This window comes from Carex rostrata, chromosome 28 (assembly GCF_964058835.1).
Source record: "Carex rostrata chromosome 28, lpCarRost1.2, whole genome shotgun sequence".
NCBI classification, from domain to species: Eukaryota; Viridiplantae; Streptophyta; class Magnoliopsida; order Poales; family Cyperaceae; genus Carex; species Carex rostrata.
In genome coordinates, this window is record NC_135945.1 from 6307374 (window position 1) to 6314208 (window position 6835).

The window sequence follows — 6835 nt, forward strand, 5'->3', positions numbered from 1 at the left end:
GGAGATTTTCTTCTTCTAACTTACTATCTCTCTGTTTTTTTTTTCCTTTTTTTAAGAATAACAATTTAGCAAGGGATCTTGTATAGGATGAGAAATGGAGATGCCAAGAGAAATTTGATCGGGTAATAATGAAATTCGATTACAAAGAGACAAAGTAGCCAAAGACGAGAGAGGGAAAGAGATGGTAATTGGTAAAGACAGATTTTTTTTTTTTTTTTTTTTTTTGTAAGAAAAAATTTAGCAAGGAGTGTCTTGTATATGACTATAAATGAAAGGGCGAAGAGAAATTTGATCAGCTAATAATGAAAGTCGATTACCAAGGGTTATTGTAGTAGATTGTTGGAAGAAAGATGAGTTGAGAAATTGAGATTCCAAGAGAAAAATACAGATTGTATGAGTGAGAGATTGAGTTAGGAGAAACAGAGCTAAAGACAGAGATGGAGAGACAATGGTAGCTTTTGCTTTCTGATAGATGCAAAGCAGATGAAAAAGCAATAATATGATATACAAATTGTGCTTTCGTAGAAGCACTTTGTAATCAAAAATAAAATTGGGGTACTATTGTTCCCTGTAGCCAACTCGTCTGAAATCGTTTCCTCTGAAATCAGTTAGAATAGCTTAAAGCATTCAGTCAAAATTGTTGAAATCTTATTTTATCTGATTCTACACCAAATTCTCATTATTTTAAGAACTCGTCTTTACAAATGATCATTATATTTTTAGCAGGGGAGGAGAAATTATTTTAAAAACTTGTCTTTACAAATGATCATTATATTTTTAGCAGGGGAGGAGGAATTAAAGAGGAAATGGGGTCAATTATTTAGGTATAATTTTTTTATATAATTTTGAGTGAAATTAATTGATATTGTAAAATTAATCTCCATTTTTTATAGAAAAAATTTATATGATTGACCCCTATAGTTAGAAATTTTGGCTCCTCTGTTGTTTTTAGTAACAAAAAATGTCAATACTGGACTACTGTGTAATTGATTGGAGTATGACTAAATTAATTATTTGATTGATTTATTTTAATTAAGAAATTCCATAAAATATCAAATGATATGATGATTATTTTGTTAATATAAAAAATGTACGTGTCCCATTTCTCCTCAATTAATAGCAACTTCTTCAATATTATTTTGGCTAAATATGTTATTTTTTTTTATGTTGAAGTATATATTTAGCAAGGTTCTAAATAGCGTTTATCGCGTCATAGCGGGAAGCCGGAAAAAAAAGCTATAGTGAATAGCGTCGCTATAGCGAAAGCTATGCCACATAGCGTTTTTTTATTTTTATAAAAATTATATCATATATTTGTACTAAATATCAACATTATCTAAGTCTCATAGAATAATAAATAACATCAAATTGATTAAAAAATTATAGTATTCATATTGAACCAATACAAAGTCCAAATTGCGACTCAAAATATCTATAGTATTACTAATATCATAAACTATCGATCTTTTTCTATTCAAAATATATTCAGTATCATGACATAATCTATCTTTTTTCTATTTAAATTTCAAAATAACCTAGACATCATGGCATAATTAATTATCTTAATCTATTTAAAATATTCAAATTACCATATAGTAAGTATCATTTTGTTACTTCAAGAAATATCTTAATATATTTAATCTGAGCCTTTATTTAAAGCCCATATAAATTAAAAAAAAAAGAAAAAAAAAAACAGCTCATGTTGCATAGCGCGCTGTAGCTTCTTTATTTGATCTCATTTAATAATTAATAATTTTTTTTATCAAAATAATAATTAATAATTTAATATAAAGCTTAGTACGTCAATTATAAAAAAAAATCACGGTTAAAATCCAATCTGAGCCTTTATTTAAAGTTCGTATAAATTGAAAAGAAAAAAAAAACAGCATGTTGCATAGCGGGCGCTATTTGCGCTACACGCTATGCGCTATAGCGGACCGCTATTACCGCTATAGCGTCTGTAGCTCAAATAGCGTGTTTTAATTGAATAGCTTAGCGTTTAGGGTCCAAAAACGCTATAGCGCCGCTATTTAGAACACTGATATTTAGTATTATATTTTATATATACATAATATCGTACATTCATTAAATTGTAATAACAAATTCTCCAATTTCATTTTGGCTAAATATGTACTTGATTTTGAAGTATTTAGCATTAATTTTAATATAACATAATCTCGTGCATTTATTAAACTTTTACAAACATATGTATTACTTAATTAGCTAATAAGCCTCGTTATAGACATTAGTTCTATTGAAATGATTCCCATCAAATAATTTTGATAAGTTCTCCCATTTAAAACTACAATTACAAAAAAAAAAAAAAATTTGGTGTTCATATGATTAAAATTTCAAGATAAATAATTACAGAGTACAGGAACCATCTCTCGGAATAAAGCCACCCATTAAAGATAAAAGCTACTACTTGGAATATATCTTTAAGAATAAAGCTAAGACTTACTTGCCTTGCCAGTAACAGAGCTAGAGTGTTTAATAGGATAGCACATACAAGTTTTTTTTTTTTTTTTTTGATGCATCAATACAAGTCAGTAGTTAGAGGATATGTGAAGGAAAAAATAGGGGAAATTTCATGTATACCCCTCAAAAACTTCAAAATTACATATTTTTCCTCTTAAATTTTGAAATTACATATTCTGCCCTCTAAACTTTAAAAACTCACATATTTACCTATTTTATTGTCTTTTATATTAACACACATTATAAATTTATAAAAGAGGAGGGATCGGATGACACCTTTTTTTGGTGACATCGAATGACACCGTGCATTTTCAAAGTCCAAACGGTCGATCCAAACTGTTCAACTTGATAGATATGTTAAAATGTGTTTGCAGATCACATTTTACATTTTTTTGAATTTTTTTACTATTTATTAAGATGGGTACAAAAATTCAACGGTCTGAATATAGTAATTTTGTTAAATACTTAATAAATAGTAAAAAAATTCCAAAAAACGTAAAATTTGATCTGCAAGCACATTTTAACATATCCGTCAAGTTGAATGATTTGGATCGACCGTTTGGACTTTAAAAACTTTGAAAATACACAATGTTATCCGATGTCACCAAAAAAGGGTGTCATCCGATCCCTCCTCTTTATAAAATACCTATTTTAGCATTTTATTAAAAGCATAAAACACCCATCTGACTCCAATTTGAATCTAAAGGTTCCTCTATCATCCGAATTGTTTTGAGATCTGTGCAAACTAGATCAGCACGAATCTTGAAGTGAACAAACGTGAAAATTGAAGCAATGTGCACAGCTCTTAATGCGATGCATACGGATCAAAATTGCTCTGACATTCGTGCGGGCTAGATTAGCATGAATCTTGAAGCGAAACGCAATAATCTTATAGCAATGCGTGCGGATCAGACGGTAGAGAAACCCTTCAAATTCAAATTTGAGTTCGATGAAAAGTTTTATACTTTTAATGAAGGGTAAAATAGGTATTTTATAAATTTAGAATAAGTTTTAATATAAAAGACAATTAAATGAGTAAATATGTGAGTTTTTGAAGTTTAGAAGGGGGAATATGTAATTTCAAAATTTAGAGGGAAAATACTTAATTTTTAAGTTTTTGAGGGGTATATGTGAAATTCCCCCGAAAAAATATGCCCCTGTCAGACAAGTCAGTAGTTAGATTTTATAAAAGTTGTCTTTGAAAGAACCTCAATCATACCTAAAATATAACAAATTCAACATACATACTCCTCGTATGTATTTGAAGGTAATTAGAAGTCAAATTCATTGATAGTCTAAAAAGCAAGGATGATCAATTTGCGTCCACATGATGGATATACCCTATGCATTTATTGTTTTGTTTAGCTGTGTATTTTTCACAGATATTAGTTGTCTAATCTTATGTAACAACTACTTTGTAATTTTTTTATCAATGAAACTGCCTACGATTTTTCAGTCAAAAAAAAAAATTGTTTTCATGAAAACTCAGATCTAGAATATTGAACTTATATAAGAACCACTTTCAATTGCAAATTTCTACAATCTGAGGTTTAATTATAAATTAAGGAGTTTGAATTATTTTTACTAAAAGGTTTCTACAATTGAGTAATTATTCCCATCAAGCTCTCATCTGATATTTAGACCCAAACCAAATTAAAGGCCAACTGATTTGACATTTATTTTGTCGAAACAAATCAATGGGCCACGTTTTATCATGCTTCCATTTTTATGTCTTCATTTCCATTTTTAAAAACTTTAATAACTTAATAATAATAATCTTTCACTATTAAATAAATAAGGAGGATTCAAATGTCTTCACTTTTTTTATGTCTTCATCATGCTTTCATTTTTAAAAACTTTAATAACTCAAAATTTAAATCTTAAAATTCAAAATTCAAAATAAAACTATTGGATATAAACTACATCATTTTATCTATGCACGAGTAAAAAATTATGGCATTTCAACTTTGTTTTGGTTATCATCTTTAACTTATAAAAATGTATACTAATATGGATAATTTCTAGACGTTGATTTTTTAACTTATTGATTCACATAAAAACAAAATCAAAATGTGATAATTGTTTATGGACACATAGAGTAAATAACATAGATCACATCTAACGGTTTTATTTTGACGTTTAAGTTTTAAACTTTGAGTTATTTAAATTTTTAAAAATGGAGGCGTTATGGAGGCACAAAAAATGAAGACATTTGAACCCACCTCTAAATAAATATCGGTACCATATATGTATTTTTTAACCAGCTCTGGTTGCCTTGCAGTTCACCGATCCAAAGATTTTAAATTTCAAAATTTTAGAATCGTATGATGGGGGAATTGTCACCTTTGATAGCAACCAAAGAAAAAGTTCCATTGTAGAAATAGGCACAGTGGAAAATCAGAACTCAACAATATCTGATGTATACTTGATTGATGGACTAAACTATAATTTGCTTAGTGTAAGTAAATTGTGTGATTCTGGTTTTTATCTAAAATTTGACAAAGACGCGTGTTATTTGACAAAAATATTAGATGACACATTACCTTATACAGGAAAAAGAAAACAAAATGCCTATTATTTGTACCTTACTCGTTTCGAATATGGTGAGACTTCTTTGAATGCCATGACAACTAGATTATGGTTGTGACATTGTAGGTTAGATTCTATAAAGAAACTTGCCATGTTAGGTCTGGTACGAGGCTTACCACCTATTAATTCAGAGGTTGAGGGGTTAAGTGATGCTTGTATGAAAGGAAAGCTTCACAAAAGAATTTTCAAATAAAAAAAACTTAGTACCAACCACTCAACTTTTGCAATTAATTCATATGGATCTGTTTGGATCTATCGTCCCAGCGAATATGAATAAATGTATTTGTAATTGTAGATGACTATAATCGTCTTACTTGAACAATTTTTCTAGAAAACAAGGATGAAGCATTTGACAAATTTAATGAATTCCGCAGAAAATCTTGTGCCAAGCTCCAAGAGGTCGGCTTCTCCATGGAAGACATCTCAGGTATCATTTCCGTCAACCCTGATCTGTTTGGGTTCAATTTTGTGTCAAAGATTGAGTTCTGGATGGGGTTCTTGGATCGGTAGAGAATCTTTCTGTGGTACTCAAAGTGTGGCAAGGTGGGCTTATTGCTAGCAGCTTGGAAAAAGTTATCATGCCCAATTTATCTTTTCTTCAGGAGAATTGTGGTTTATCAACCCGTCAAATTGTCCGGGTTATCAAGTCAAGTCCTAAATTGGTCGCATCTAAGCCTGAATTTTGTCAAAAGGGTACCTGAGAGAGTAGAGGAGTTGGGCATTGCTCGTTCGTCAGCATCTTTTTGCAGCGCATTAATTGCTGTCAGCTGCATGAGCGAACGCACCATAGATGCAAAGCTAAATAATTTGAGAAATATCGGGTTTTCACAGGAGGAGGTAACACTTTTGATTAGTAAAGCCCCTTTATTGTTGAAAATAGCAGAGAAGTCGATGGACAGAAAAATGGAGTTCCTCATGAAGGAAGCTGGTTGTGATAAGTTGCATGTGATCCAAAATCCATTTTTGTTCAATTGCGGCCTGGAGAACCGGCTGATTCCACGAAACCTTGTTAGAAAGCTTCTGATGTCGAAAGGACTTCCCGGAGCAAATTTAAAATTTGCTACTTTTGCAAGGCCAAGTGATGAAAATTTTGTGGAGAAGTTTATTTTGCCAAATGAACATGCTATTCCTGGTCTCCACCGAGCATATGCTGACGCTTCTGCTGGGAAAATTGAGGGTGTTGAATTTTTTAATAATAGTATCTATAGTTGACTTTCATGCAGGCTTAGATACTGCATTTTTTATTTCATCGGGTTAGATTTTTCGTTTACTTTTTCTATTTTTTTCATCAGTGTCTCTTGTAATGATTATTAAAATGGTTGTCACTTATCAGCCATCTCTCAATTGAAACTTAAATCATATCATATGGAGAAACTACATATCGAATGGGGAAAACAAGCGGGGTTATTTTTTTTTTAATTGCTTTAAAATCTATTGCTTTTAATAGCTAGAATATAAGAGACATGTCAAAGCTCTTTTTCATACATGTACCAGCTTTTCAATTAATTTAATAAATGTTATTGACTTATGTTTGAATTGGCCCTGCTATGTATATTTTCTGGCTTTGTCGTTGCATTTTCGTCAAATCAATCTTCTAGGTTGAATTTTGTAAACTAAAGGGTTATCAATGCATAATGTAGATTCAGTTGAAGGTAATTTGGGAAATTAGAAGGAAAAAATTGAATTGCCTTCTTCATTTGCGAAAGATTCCTGTTATAAGTTTCTACAAAAAGTTGGTATTCTTTCATGACCTCTTATTTTTATTTTC

General features: G+C 30.4%; 1 long non-coding RNA gene across 1 annotated transcript; it reads left to right on the forward strand.

Moving 5' to 3' along the window:
- Positions 1-5450: 5450 nt before the first annotated feature.
- Positions 5451-6595, forward strand: LOC144545868 (uncharacterized). The gene is made up of 2 exons (XR_013508611.1): positions 5451-5494; positions 5951-6595. It is a non-coding gene; the product is annotated as an uncharacterized LOC144545868 (long non-coding RNA).
- The last annotated feature ends 240 nt before the right edge of the window (positions 6596-6835 follow it).